Source organism: Oryctolagus cuniculus, chromosome 4 (assembly GCF_051225735.1).
Source record: "Oryctolagus cuniculus isolate XC-2025 breed Fujian yellow rabbit chromosome 4, ASM5122573v1, whole genome shotgun sequence".
Classification (NCBI taxonomy): domain Eukaryota; kingdom Metazoa; phylum Chordata; class Mammalia; order Lagomorpha; family Leporidae; genus Oryctolagus; species Oryctolagus cuniculus.
In genome coordinates this window covers 33,331,076-33,346,009 of record NC_142870.1, presented here as the reverse complement: position 1 = coordinate 33,346,009, position 14,934 = coordinate 33,331,076, and positions in this window count along the sequence as shown.

Sequence of the window (14,934 nt, the reverse complement as noted above, 5' to 3'; positions counted from 1 at the left end):
TCCTTATCTTTAAATATTCAGACTCCTGAGACCACCACATGACACTGGAAGAAGCCTAGCTAGGCCACCCAGTGACATCAAGAGCTCTTCTCAGCAGAGTCCTTGCTGAGTCCCTAAACAGTCCCTCTGGTTCCCAGGAGCATTTCAGGTGCCAGAAGATGAGATCCAAGGTGGAAAGGGCAGTGGCTCCCCTAAACTCTAGCCCTATAGGCCACAAAAGCAGCATTTCTTTGAACAAATCTATGGATGGAGCACAGCAGTTCTCACAAATTATATGCTCCATTATAGGAGTTGTCACTGTCAGGAAAGTATCCCCACCATGAACTAGTGGTCCCCTTCCATTTCCTATCAGTCAAGGTGCTATTGCCCAACCTGAGGGTATTTTTTTTGCCCTAATGTTGCTGAATAATAGAGCAGATAATTAATACTTATCAAATTTCCAGGAGAACAAAACTAGAGTTGACCTGAAGATGAGATTGTCATGTAGCCATGAAAGGGAGTTCTGTAAATTGTTGCCCACAGCTGTTGTTATGAGAGCATGTTTCTTACTAGACTGTAAACATCATAAAGCAAGAGTATGTGTATCTGTTCTGTTCATGCTTAATCTTGGTTAGTTTCTATACTAATGTCTGAGACATACTCTTGGGTGAGTCATTGTATAAATGAATATGTCTCATTTTTTCTCCCCATAGGATGAAGATAAAAACAATACCTTTCCAACCGGATCATTATAAGGTTAAGTCAGACAGTATTGATAAAATACTTAGCATGGTGCTCAGCATATTGCCAATGCTCAACATATGCTAAATGTAATTATCCGAAAAAAAAAATCAACAACTAATTGAATCAAAAATAAATAATAAATAAATTCCTAAACACATTAAGTTCTCTTGCATAGTAACACTGAAAATCATCTAATGTGTTATTAACCTTTGAATTGTAGGCAATTTAAGGATTATATGAACTTCTTCTGGAATAATAGCAAGGTTACTCTCTGGAATACATTCTTTCTGGGGGAGATATTGTTTTAAGATTAGTTTAATGTCTTCGATAACTTGAATTAGATACACTTGTAGGCATTTTTAAAAGATTTTGTTTTGCTTAAAAAGCAGAGTTACACACACACACACACACACACACAGAGAGAGAGAGAGAGAGAGAGAGAGAGAGAGAGACTGATTTTCCATCTACTTGTTCACTCCCCAAATGGCTACAATGGCCAGGGCTGGACCAGGCCAATGCCAGTAGCCTGGAACTCCATCCAGGTCTCCCACAGGGATGGCAAGGGCCCAAGTACTTGGCTCATCTTCCCTGCCCTCCCAAGCACATTAGCAGGGAGCTGAACCAAAAGTGGAGCAGCCAGGATTCGAACTGGTGCTCACACGGGATGCTCATGTTACAGATGATAGCATAAGGAACTGTGCCAGATGCTAGTCCCAAAGGTCCTTTATTTTCAAAATGCTTTTTTTTTTGCTGGATATTGTTCTTCCTAAGTTATAATTTGGCTAATTTATGATTTCAGAGTCAGTCATGAGTCACTCAGCTTGAAAATGTGGGTCAGAAGAATCTCCTTAACACCTAATTGATCATAAAGATGACCTAAGTAAACCTTAGTTCTATAATAAAGATGGGTCAAAATCACAAAATTCTCGGAAGCTTACCACTGCTCATGACACGTATTGCCCACATAGAAGTACTTAGTTCTAGAGGCCAGTCTTTAAGGGTTGTTGGTAGACACTTAAGGGCCATTTTGTCATGATCTATCCAGTGAGGACATTCTTTAACACCTTTTAAAACTTTGGCTATATATGTGAGTTGGTTATTTTTATAGCTCAATTCTTGGTAGGTTAGTATTGTAAAATTCTAGGGAGGAGGATGGTAAGAGAGGGAAGGATGATTATCATCTTAACTGTACCTATGAAATACATGATACCTGTTCTCTTTATATTAATAACAACTAAAAAATTCTTTAATAACATCAATATCTTCAAATTCATTAAATTATTATATATGGAAGACTTTTGTTTCTATGTCTCTGCCATTTCCATTCTAAATTCCGCTTCATGTATGTTTTCAATGTCAGATTTACCAGATTATTATCTTGTGCATGTTATGTGAAAGGCATTCTACTTGTTTTCTAGTTCACAGTATATGCATCATGCACATGTATCGATTACAGCATAGATAGTGTACAGTATATTCTGGGTGGGTTTTGTTTTTAGTTTTTGACTTTTTATAGTCACTGGACTCTGAGCTCATACAAGGCTAATAATAGAATAGTGTTTCATTCTTACATAAACTATTATTGAACTTTGGATTTTTATTATCTGGGTTATCATTGGTCCCAATATGTTAGTGGTCAGATCAAAATATGCTGCTTTTACTTAGGTTTACAGAGATGTTCACAACAGTTTGGGCTTTTTTGTTTTATATTTATTTTTCACTTTTGCTTTCTTAATGATAATTATATTCTTTTTGGAAATAAACATTATCTTTTTCCTAGTACTTCCACCATTAATTTTTTCTTATTGTGCAATTGGCCTTTTTAATTCACAATTTATAGTTGCTTTAGCTTACCAATATTTTCCTCACAATGTCCTTCAATATTGCTTGGATTCCATGTGTTCTCATCTCATCTTAAGAAACAAAGTTCTCTCTTTGGATTTTCCTTCCGGGTCCACTATATTACTTTCTCCCTATGAATCTTTTTCATGTTAGCCTTTTACCCTCTACTTCCAGCCCAATGTTACAACAAATCTTCTAAGTATGTATTTCATGTCATTTTTTTCTTACATTTTAATTCTATCTTCTTTCTTCTCAAGTTAACATTAATTTTTGAATTTAATTTATTTATTGAAAGGCAGAGTTAGAGAGAGAGAGAGAGGGAGAGATAGAGAAATATCTTCCATCTGCCCATTCACTCCCCAGATGGCTGAAACAGCTGAGGCTTGATCAGTCCAAAGCCAGCAGTCAGGAGCTTTACCAGGTCTCCAACATGGGTTCAGGGACCCAAAGACTTGGGCCATCTTCTTTCTGCTCCTTTCCCTCCTTTCCCAGGTGCATTAGCAGGGAGCAGGATGGGAAGTCGAACAGACAGGACTTGAACCAGTGCCCATATGGGATGCTGGCATAGTAGGAGGTGGCTTAAACATTATACAACGACTTCAGCCTCAACACTAATTCTTTGATTATTATTTATATTACAAAATCTATATAATCTGTAATGCCACCTAATGCATGAGCAGTCACTTTTTATATCAATGTGTTGTCCTCTCTCATCTACACAGTTTCACAAAGTACAACTTACCTAAATTTTATTCATAATACAAAGCATCTATAATTGGCTTCCATTTTCATGAGAATTTCCTTTAGTATCTAGGAAGCTATATTCTTATCTTAAGCATATTAGTTGATTTTATACTTTCCCTTTCTCCTCTATTTATTTGCTCTTAAAAAAAGCCATGTTGTCACCGTCTTATTTGATGATAGACAGTGAATGGATTCCCCTTTCTGGAGTTTTTCAGGCTACATTTCATTGTGAATGGCCTACTTAAGAGAACAAGGTTTCACTTTCTAAGAAATAGTATGTTATCCCTGGATAGCCCAGAAAAGACTTCATTCTTCTCTTGCTAGATAGAGCCTGGGGTATCCTTCTCTTAAAATTCTTTAAAGCCAAGTTATTTTTCATTATTGACCTCACATCTCTGAAAATAAAACTAACCCTCTAATACATGTCTAACTTAGTGTCATTGTGTTGTTAGGAGTAGCAGGGGAGTATTAATGATGGCTGCTTGCCCTAGAAAGTGCCTCTACTGCTATGGAGGATTAGGAGTGGCACCTGAAGCTGCTGTTACATGGTGAGTACAGAGCCCTGAGAGCTTGGTGGGTACCTCCTTCAGATATTTTGAGGGACTCCCTTTTTTGTTTCATTCTTCATCCCGATTGTATGTGTGTGTATGTGTGTGTGATGCACTATCCAGCACATTTTAACTGTTTTCCCTTGGTGATTCATATGACCATAGTTATTAAACAGGTCCCACACTGGCATACTGTTTTTTTTTATTTAAATATTCATATGAAATGCAAAGTGACATAGTGGTGCGGGGTGGGAGAGAGACAGAGGGACAGAGAGATATTGAAAAAGATCTTTTAAACGCTGTTCACTCTCCAAATACCAATAATAGCTGGGCTGAGCTGGGCTAAAGCCAGGAGCCAGTAACTCCATTCAGGTCTCTCACATGGGTGGCAAGAGAACAAGCATTTGAACAATCTTCTAGAAGCTAGTCAAAAGGAAGCAGTAGCTGGGAGTGGATAAAGGCATTCTGATATAAGATGCAGGCATCCCAAGTAGGGGCTTACCTATGCCAAAACACCTGTATCCCTGGCAAGTATTTAACAAATAACTTTGACCTGAGTTGCCTAATATCTGAATAAGATAATATTCCTAATATTTCTAACTATGGTGTTGCAAGTTTTTCTGTGAAACTGACCAAGATAGCTTGTGAAAAAGATTTTCACCCTAAAAGGTGGTAGGATTAAAAATCATATAAAACACCACACATTTTTGTCCAAATTACCTCCATTATTCTTTCTGCCATATTTTTTCATTTATACTCATTTATTTCTCTGGTGTAAGTATTCACAGAAATAAAAGCTGTTCCCTGTTTAACCGAAATACAGAAATCATCATGACATAAATCCCAGCTGGACATTCTTAGACATTAACAGTTTGAAAAATTTCCCCATTTGAATTCTTGGGGAAAATGAGGGTAGAGGACATTTATCCTTAAAAAATCATTTCAAACATTTTATATTAACATATATAGCTATATAATTATTACATATATATGTACATGCATCAGAACATCACTATGTATAACAAATCATATGTATTATATAAATATATAATGATGATATGTATTATTCTATATTGTATGTAATATATTATTACTGTTACTTTCAAGAAGGCTTATGTGTCTATTCAATAGGCATCTGACATATGGGATAACTGACAGAAAGGAAATCTTACAAAGCATCATTGCTAACTCTTTTCTTGTAGGACAAAACCAATTTATTTTAGAATGTTATTAAAAGTCCACTCCCTATAGAAAAAAAGAACTCCCAGGAAACAGAAGAGGCAATTAAAAGACTTACAATGCATAAGAATAATGAAGATTCAAGCTATTGGTGCTAACAGGGAATTCCCATGCACGCCCCAGCTTCACCCAATGGCATTTCAGTTAATGGTAGGCCCCATAGTTGATAACTTTGACAATGGTCCTCTAAGATTATATTGCCTAGTGATGTGTCATCTATCTTGACTTGAGCAAGTATACGCTAAGATGTTCACACAATGACAGAATTGCCTGAGGATACATTTTTCAGAATATATCTTGTAGTTGAATGACACATAACTGTATTGAATTTTCTGAAAGACAGAATCTATGTCATTTACATAAAGGCAATAGAAACACAATGATGATTACACCAGAAGACAATTATAAATAGCAAAAAATTTAAATCAACTTCTTTGTTCAATACAAATTTACATCTCCAAAGTATCCCAAAACAGATATAATCAACCATGTTTTACTCCAAAGAAAAGGGGAAATAAGTTTTCTACATTTGGGTTGTGATGTAAAACACCTTCAAAAGTAGCATACTGAATAAAAAATTATTTGAGAGAGATTTTTTTATGAATGGAAAAGTGAAAATGAAAGTATTTTAAATTGTTCCTTTGTCAAGATTGAGTCACTGAATATGTTTTCATTTTTCTACTAATTCTCAAAATAGGCAAAGAAATCTTAGTATCAGTTCTTTAGGAAATAGCCTCTCAGACTAAATACGATCTGATAGCCATTCTTAGACAAAGTATATATCACTAAGATGAAATTCTATAAAGTAGGTAGCAGATGAGATTGGATCTACTAAATGGAAAAAGTATGATTCTAAACAGAAACAAGTTCAACAATGTATGAATCTTACTATTTTATCTGTTCATTTACCTGAGGTATCCAGGGAACCAGAGGACTGACTAGAGAGGAGATAGATGACTTTGAGAGGGGAAAAAAATCACAGATTTCCAAGCTGTTATCTTTGATCTGAAACAATGAGTCACATTGCTATATAAAGAGAAAAAAGTGTATCAAATTCCATAATTATTGGATTCATATCTAGAATCAATAACAAAAAATATAAAGGGAGAGTCTTATCTTTTATTTGACCTCTTCTAGGTCAAGTTGACAGTGAAGTAAATTTGCAGTTTGGATAAAGGAAATTCTAACAATTTCACTGTATATATGTATGGTGTACATGTGTGTGTATTTGATTAGTAAACTTTATAGTGTAGAGCAGGCTCAGGGTCCCAGTCAAATTAAGTGGAAATTACCAAGCGTTCCCATAAATTCTCAGTCCTCACACAGATTTAGCTCTAGCCACTATCAATATCCTGCACCACTTGGTACATTTTAAAATTGATGAACCCACAATGACCCATCATTATGAGCCAAAATTTATTATATTTAAGTTAGGTAGCATTCTAAGTACTGTGCCTTTCATGGGTTATGAGAAATGTATAATGACACGTATCCACCATTGGACTCGTGTTTAGAATAATTTCTCTTCTCTAAAAATCCTCTGTTCTCCCTAATCATCCTTGCCAATCACTCTAATCCCTGAGAACAGCTGATCTGTTCACTACTTACAGATTGGTTCCCTTCACTAAGTGGTGTCCCTTAGTTTCCTCCATGTCTTTTCAAGTTAGTAGATAAATAACTCTTTCAAGTTAGTAAATAAATCTTTAAAAAATATATAAAAACTGGGGGGCTGGCACCATGGCTCACTTGGTTAATCTTCCACCTGTGGCGCCAGCATCCCATATGGGTGCCAGGTTCTAGTCCCGATTGCTCTTCTTCCAGTCCAGCTCTCTGCTGTGGTCCGGGAAGGCAGTGGAGGATGGCTCAAGTGCTTGGGCCCCTGCACCCACATGGCAGACCAGGAAGAAGCACCTGGCTCCTGGCTTCGGATCGGCACAGCGCCGGCTGTAGCGGCCATTTGGGGAGTGAACTAATGGAAGGAAAACCATTCTCTCTGTCTCTCTCTCTCTCTCACTGTCTATAACTCTACCTGTCAAATAAAAAAAATTAAATATATATATATATATAAATTGGATGGGTTTCTTTCTTACTGTTGAGTTTCAAGAGTTCTTCATATATTTTGGATGGCATTCTCTCATCAAATATGTCTTTTGCAAATATGTTTTACACAGTCTGTGGCTTATCTTCTCATTCTCCTGGCAAGATTTTTCATGGATAGATATTTTAATTTTAATGGGGTCTAGCTTGTCAATGTTTTTTTATGAATCATATTTTACTGTTATACAAAAAGTCATTGTCATACAAAAGGTTATATAGATTTTCTCCATGTCCATCTACTAAAGAACCCATTAGAGATTCATTGCTTCTGTTGGTGTTTTCAATCCCTAGCATTTTTTTTATTTTCAAAATTATCATTCTGTTCTTGTCACTGGCCATTTCTTTTTCCATTAGAGCACTTAACACATTGATCATATCTACATATACATTTTAAACTCTTGCCCTAATAATTCTGAACTTGCCATATCTAACTCTGATGCTTGTTCTACTTCTCAAAATGAGACTATTGTCTTTTATCATGTCTTGTAAGTTTCTTATTGTTATTGTTGTTGTTGAAATCTAGACATGATGTATTGGGTACAAGGAGCTATGGGAAATAGGCCTTTAACTGCAAGGTGTGGCAGATAAGGAAATATTTCATAATCCATGACTTGCTCTCAGTCTGTGGGTGAGCCTGTGTCCTTTGCCTTTGCTTTTCCACCTCCCCTACCCTTACCCCATTCTACCCTTCAGATGCCACACAATGACAAGAGGTGGCTGGAATTATATCCCATCTTAGAAGTCAGTTGGGCTTTGATAAAATTCCAGAGGGTTAGTCCAGTAAAATAATTTTTCTTGAGCACAGATCATGTTAAGAGCTGAATGTTTGGAGTTCCGCAAAATGGTTCCTTTTCTTCACCCTCTTCCTGAAGCTGAAGGGATTTTTCTTCAGCCTTCACTTTGATGACCTTGGTAGAGTTCCCAGAAGTCAAACTTACAAAATGGGGAGGGGCCATGGTTGGGTTCCCTGCAGATTTTAAATCTCCTAGGTGTCCCCGGTGAGCCTCTAGCAATTAGATCCTCAATTAGAGTTCAGGTTTTCCTACCATCACAGAGCTTCTCACAGATGTGTCTGCTGGAGATTTTCTGCTGAGGTAAGTTTTGAATCTCTGTACCACCCTGTGTGTTTCTCCAGTTTTGGGAGAGCAATTTGCCCTGTGATCTGACTTCTTGACAGATCTAAAAACAGCCGTGGATTTTTCATTTTCTAAGCTTTCAACTTGTTAGAATGGTGTGCTGACTTTTAAGCTCCTTATATTTGAGGCCAAAAACTACAAGCCTAAAGTACATTTTTTTTTGTTAAAAGCATTCCTGCTGTTTTTACTTGAATTTAGAAAATGAAGTATGCAAAGTTTGTAAAATTTCTATTCATCTTTTTTAAAAAGAGGAAATAAAAATCGGGACTCTCTGATAGCTGATGGACAACAATAAAAATAAGAATTAAGAAAGGACACAAAGTTGCATTGTATTTTCACAGTATTGATGACAGGATAAGAATCAAATCACTTTTTAGGGTGTCCTTGGAAAGAATCTGTATGGTCAATGATTCTTAAGAGTTGTAGATGGCCGGCACCGCGGCTCAATAGGCTAATCCTCCGCCTAGCGGCGCCGGCACACCGGGTTCTAGTCCTGGTCAGGGCGCCGGATTCTGTCCCGGTTGCCCCTCTTCCAGGCCAGCTCTCTGCTGTGGCCCAGGAAGGCAGTGGAGGATGGCACAAGTGCTTGGGCCCTGCACCCCATGGGAGACCAGGAGAGGCACCTGTCGCTCCCCGTCTTTGTGGAGGAACGACACAGGACCCTGCGCTGTTCTTTCGTCTGCTTGGCCCTCCCCGGGTTTGCTGCTGGTTCTTCCCGGGTTGGCTACCATCCCTTCCACCTCCGTGGAAGGGCGGTTCCCCCTGGCCACTTTCCCCACTTCCGCAGGGGAGCGGCACACCGCCGGCCGGCTCTCTCGGGGGCTGCACAGGTGTTCCTTCAAATAGATGTTCCCCTTAGATGTTCCTGGTGCATGTTGTCTCTCTCCTCCTTTATAGTCCTCTTCCACCAATCCCAACTCTGCTACCCACACGCCGAGTACGCTGCTCTCCTCCAATCAGGAGCAGGTCCTACAGTTTATTGGTTGAACTGGAGGCAGCTGTGTAGAAGCTGTTTCTCCCTTCTCAGCACCATATTGTGGGAGAGCAGATGCATAGAATAAGTCTTAATTCCAGTAATTTAGTCTAGTCCGAGTTGCTCCCAGTTGCTCCCCACAGCACCTGGCTCCTGCCTTCGGATCAGCGCGGTGCGCCGGCTGTAGCACGCCAACCATGGCGGCAATTGGAGGGTGAACCAACGGCAAAAGGAAGACCTTTCTCTTTGTCTCTCTCTCTCACTATCCAATCTGCCAGTCAAAAAATAAATAAATAAATAAATAAATAAATAAAAATAAGAGTTGTAGAAATACACTTAAATATATGTTTATATATTCACTTTTCAATATTTCTATTATACATATATAAATACATATCAACTGGGGCCTTTGTGTTATTTTAAGCAGATCATGGATAGGATGCAAGCACATGAACACTCGGCATGTCCAAGCACAAGGTATTATGAGGTTTCATAAACAAAAAGGTTTTGATGGTCACCTGAGTAAGGCACCTGGTACTAATTCGGGTACATTCTGAATTTAGTACTATTTCATTTTATTTAAGGTTTCCACATGTTTCACAGAGCAAAATGTAGGCTAGGGACTACATGAGTCCCTGGAGAATATTCTAATTGTCTCTTGAGCAGCCAGGACTTTATCAATGTAGTTTCCTTCTATAGGTTGGAAGTCCTTCTGACATTGTATATGGATGCAGATATAACATCTATAATTCTGAGGGATTTGGGGGCCATAAGAAGGAGATGTAAATGTTTCACAAAGTATGAGACAGATCTTATAGGTAACTTTATGGCTAACAGTATAGCAGAAACCCTACTGTGGTCAAATCAGGTGGAAGAGTGTGTGATTAAATTTAGGATTTACAACAGGGTTAGTGTTCAATTCAGCAGGTACACCAAAATTAACCACGTGATTTTTAAAGCCTGATCTTCCTGATCTTTGTTTTCCTCCTCTGTAAAATGGAGAAACTGCCTGAGAGAATTGTGGCAAAGGTTAAATGATATAATGATTATAAAATGTGTAGCACAATTAAAGGCACATGACATGTTCACGGACTAGAGCTCCAGTAGCTGTGGAGGGAAAAAAGATGAGCAGAGTCGTCTTAAATAACAGCAAAGTTAAAATGCATATGGAAAAGACTACGTGGAGCTTTATGAAGGACTTACGAGGAGCTATTTCCTCTCTTTGGCTCTCATGTTGACATTCTTCTGTTAGGCCTCATCCTGAGGCAGGCTCTTATCTACATGATTACAATGTGACAGCAGCCGCTTCTCATATTTTTTCATCAAAGAATATTAGCATGGCTGCTCTACTCTCCTGAATACCAGCAAGTCTCATATGTCTTGGGTTCTGCATGATTTTTCCCCAAACATAATATTCACAATTCTCAATTCCTTAAAAGAGAAAACTGAGAATGGATGAAGGATAGTTACCCAGCTGTAAGTGGGAATAAGTCAGTGGATGGATGGCTTCAAACACTCCCTTAATAAGATTCAGTAGTGGTAACCATCATACTGCTCTCACTGTTGAGCTTTCATGTATGGGATCTTAGTGGTCCATGGAAAATAGAGGAGAAAGGATATGCACCTAAAAAGGCTACATGTGGTGCCAGTGCTGTGGTGCAGCAGGTTAAAGCCCTGGCCTGAAGAGCCAGCATCCCATATGGGCACCGTTTCTAGTTCCAGCTGCTCCACTTCCGATCCAGCTCTCTGCTATGGCCTGGGATAGCAGTAGAAGATGGCCCAGGTCCTTGGGCCCCTGCACTCATGTAGGAGATCTGGAAGAAGCTTCTAGCTCCTGGCTTCAGATTGGCTCAGCTCCAGCCATGGCAGCCATCTGGGGAGTGAACCAGTGGATGGAAGAACTCTCTGTCTTTACCTCTCTCTGTAACTCTTTAAAATAAATAAAATAAATCTTTTTTTTTAAAAAAAGGCTATATTTTAAATGAATTAGAAATACATCTGGCCAATACTAACTGATAGAATTAAAAAGGAGAGAACGATCCAACATGGGAAGTGGGATACACATCAGACTCACAGAATGGCAGATATCCTAAACAGAACTCTGGCCTCAGAATCAGCCCTTAAGGCATTCGGATCTGGCTAAAAACATATGAGAGTATTTCAGGCATGGAAAGTCAAGACACTGTGGAAAAAAAAAAAAAAACAACCAAACAAACAATGAATGATCTCTGGGAGTGAGAGCCCAGCAAAGAATGAGCCATCAAGGAAGGAGGTACCGTTCTCTGAAGGGAGGAGAGAACTTCCACTTTGACTATGGCCCTGTCTAAATAAGATTGGAGTTGGTGAACTCAAGAGGCTTCCATAGACTTGACAGCTCATGACAAGAGCCTCAGGTGATTACTGACGCCATAAACAAGAGTATCAATTGTTAAATCAACAACAGGAGTCACTGTGCACTTACTCCCCATTTAGGATCTCTGTCCTTAATGTGCTGTACTATGTGAATTTACAGTACAACTAGTACTTATTATTATTATTATTATTACCCTCTTTATACTTTGTGTTTCTGTGTGAGTGGAAACTGTTGAAATCTTTGCTTAGTATTTACCAAATTGATCTTCTGCATATAAAGAGAATTGAAAATGAATCTTGATGTGAATGGGATAGAAGAGGGAATGGGAGATGGGATGGTTGTGGTGGGTAGGAGGGAAGCTATGGGGGGGGGGAACAGCTATAATCCCAAAGTTGTACTTTGGAAATTTAAATTTATTAAATGAAAGTTAAAAAAAAGAAAGACATCTGAGGTACAATGATTTTTTTCTTTATAACATCGTGAACCAAAGATAGGAACCTTAAACAGGAAATAGACTAGTAAAGAGCAAACTATGCATAGTGTAGGCTTAACAAGCAGTAGGGACACTTTCAGATGCTGGTCCTATCAGAGAACTGGTGACAGGCAAAAAGGCATAGGAAGCACTATTGACTTATGATCATCTGAGTCTGAGCGACCTACATCTTTTTGACATTTAAAAATTTAACAAATTTCTCTCTCTTAAAAAATAATGAAATATTCTGGCAAAAAATGTATTTTTCCTTCTGATGCTCTTGCTTTAAAACAGTGATAAAATTTACTAATTCCCCATGATGAATAGTGCTCAGTCTCAAAAACTTCCAAGGTTCCCTTCAGTCACAAATCTACAAGAATCCTGACTTGGAATGATGAACTTGGTCATTTTTAACATACACATGAAAATTATTGCTGGGGTTGGCATTGGAACTAGTTAAGGCTCCAGGTAAGGTACCCATACCTCATATCAGATTGCTTGGGTTTGACACCCACCTCCAGCTCCTGACTTCAGCTACCCGCTAATGTGAACCCTGGGAAGCAGTGATGACGGCTCAACCGCTTAGTTCCCAGATCCTTGTTTGGGCTTTGGCCCAGTCTTATCCATCTTGGACACTTGGGGAGTAAATCAGAATATGGGAATGTTTCTCTCCCTCTTTCTCTCTCCCTCTCTCTATCTCTCTCTCTCTGTGTCTTTCTCAAATATATAAATATGAATGAAATCATTATCAATTTCTTGCCCAATATAATTTTCTCAGATGTTCTAAAATAATTGTATTTATATCATATTCCTATTTCTTCTGTGATTTTTATACTTTTTCTTCTATTGCAATTAATGTTTAAGAATCTTCTCTTAAAGTCCCAGGGATGTAGTGGGAAAATCATAGCTCATGATTGAAAAATTCACATAATGTTTTGAAAGGAAAATAAAGTGGGAAATGGGGATAAATAGCAGCAGGAGCATACGAATAAATAAGATACTTAAGATCAATCTATGTAAAGTGTCAATATTTGAGCAGAGATTTGAAGGAGGTAAGAACAAAATCCTGGGCATGTCCTCCCACTCTAGTCTCTGCTATTCAACACTTCCTCCTAAATGATGTCTTCCATGGGACACAGGGTTTTTTTTTTTTTAATAAAAGTATAATTTTTAATATTTTTAAAATAAAACTATTATTCAATCATGCAGTTCTATAAGAGAATATCTGTCATTTGTTTACCCTCCTGTCTCTGTTCCTCATTCTCTACAATATATTCTATGCTCTCATTGTCCAAGTTCCCCCACTGATCTTTGAACACATCATGGCTTTTCATGGCATTACACAGTCTTCTGTTTTCAGTCTAAAAGGAGTTTTGCTAGCAACTATATTCACACCATGTCTTATGCCTACTTTGTCACAGTATGGAACATGATAGATAGGGATTCTTCTACATCAGTCTGATTTTAGGACAAGGACTTTCATTTATTTGAGAAGATGGCACGGTGTTTGATACAGGTAGACAGTTGATCAGTTTATTGAATGACCCAGTTAGCTTGGAGTAAAGATGGGTAACTAGTGGCCATGGACTCAATTATCTCTGCTGGTCTCCCAATCTGTGGCTTGCTTCTAATTTAATTAGAAGAAGAAACTTGTTTTCTGTGTTTGAGCTTTTTGGTTTTGAGGTTTTCTAAAATCCTTTCTCTTAGTTTTTCCTGGAGTATATGTGTGTGAATGCTGGTTCAATATTCTATTAAGAATTAGGTAGACAAAGGGGAATTGTACAAATTTAAAACTGTGAAAGGATGGGATGCTCACAGGAAAGCATAGATGTGCACAACCTTCAAAGAAATGGGAATGATGCCTGTGAAAAGGAGATCTTATCCTCCAGCAGCCTAGGACTTGGGTTGGTTTTGACAAATTTCTGTACAGGAACTGAGTGGTATGAAATACAACTTCTTCCTGCTTGCATGACACAGATTACTATCTCATTTTAATCCAATTCAATCATAGATATTGTAACAAAGGGAAATACTAAAACAGTGAGTTAGTTCTCTATTATTTTTCTTACTATTTATTGATCACAACTATGTGAGACTGAGCAAAGTTCATATTACCTTTCCAATATTCCTTTGCTGAACAAGGTTTTTACCATATACAGAGAAAAGAGAGTCATATAGTTTCAGTTACATGACCATTCATACATTTTGAAACAGATATGGTATAAAATTCAAGTACTATGTTTGAGTAAATATCTAAGTAATGCTTTCTTAAGAAAGAAAATAGTTTGCATGTGGAATCATGAATATCTATAAAACTCAAAATTTTCAATAATTTCACAATTTTTCAAAATTTTCCATATGATTCATGAATTTGCACTTGAAAGTGTTTGCCCTTTGTTCTCCAACACAGTTTTTGTAGGATAAAGGGATACAGATTGGTGTTTCCTCACACGGGGCACCAAATGTAATGAAAAGGGGTCAGAAACAGAGAGAAGAGAGAATAGGGACTCACAGCCAGACCCAATGTATTCAAAGAAAACAAACTTACAGAGATCAACCAACTGCCAACAGACATGTAGACCCAACAGATGGCAGAGGGCCCAGACCCCACCAGGCTGGGCCTTTTTATATATTAGGTGGGCTAGGGGTGGGGTGAGGGTGAGGGACAGTAAGTGGAGGTAAAGCTTTTTCATACAGCTTTTTCAAATTTACTGTGGACTTTCAAACCTGGAGAAGAATGCAGGAGGTGTCAGAATGAACTGGTCTCTTGAAAGGCAGGGGTAACAAGAACCCAAAATGATTGAGGC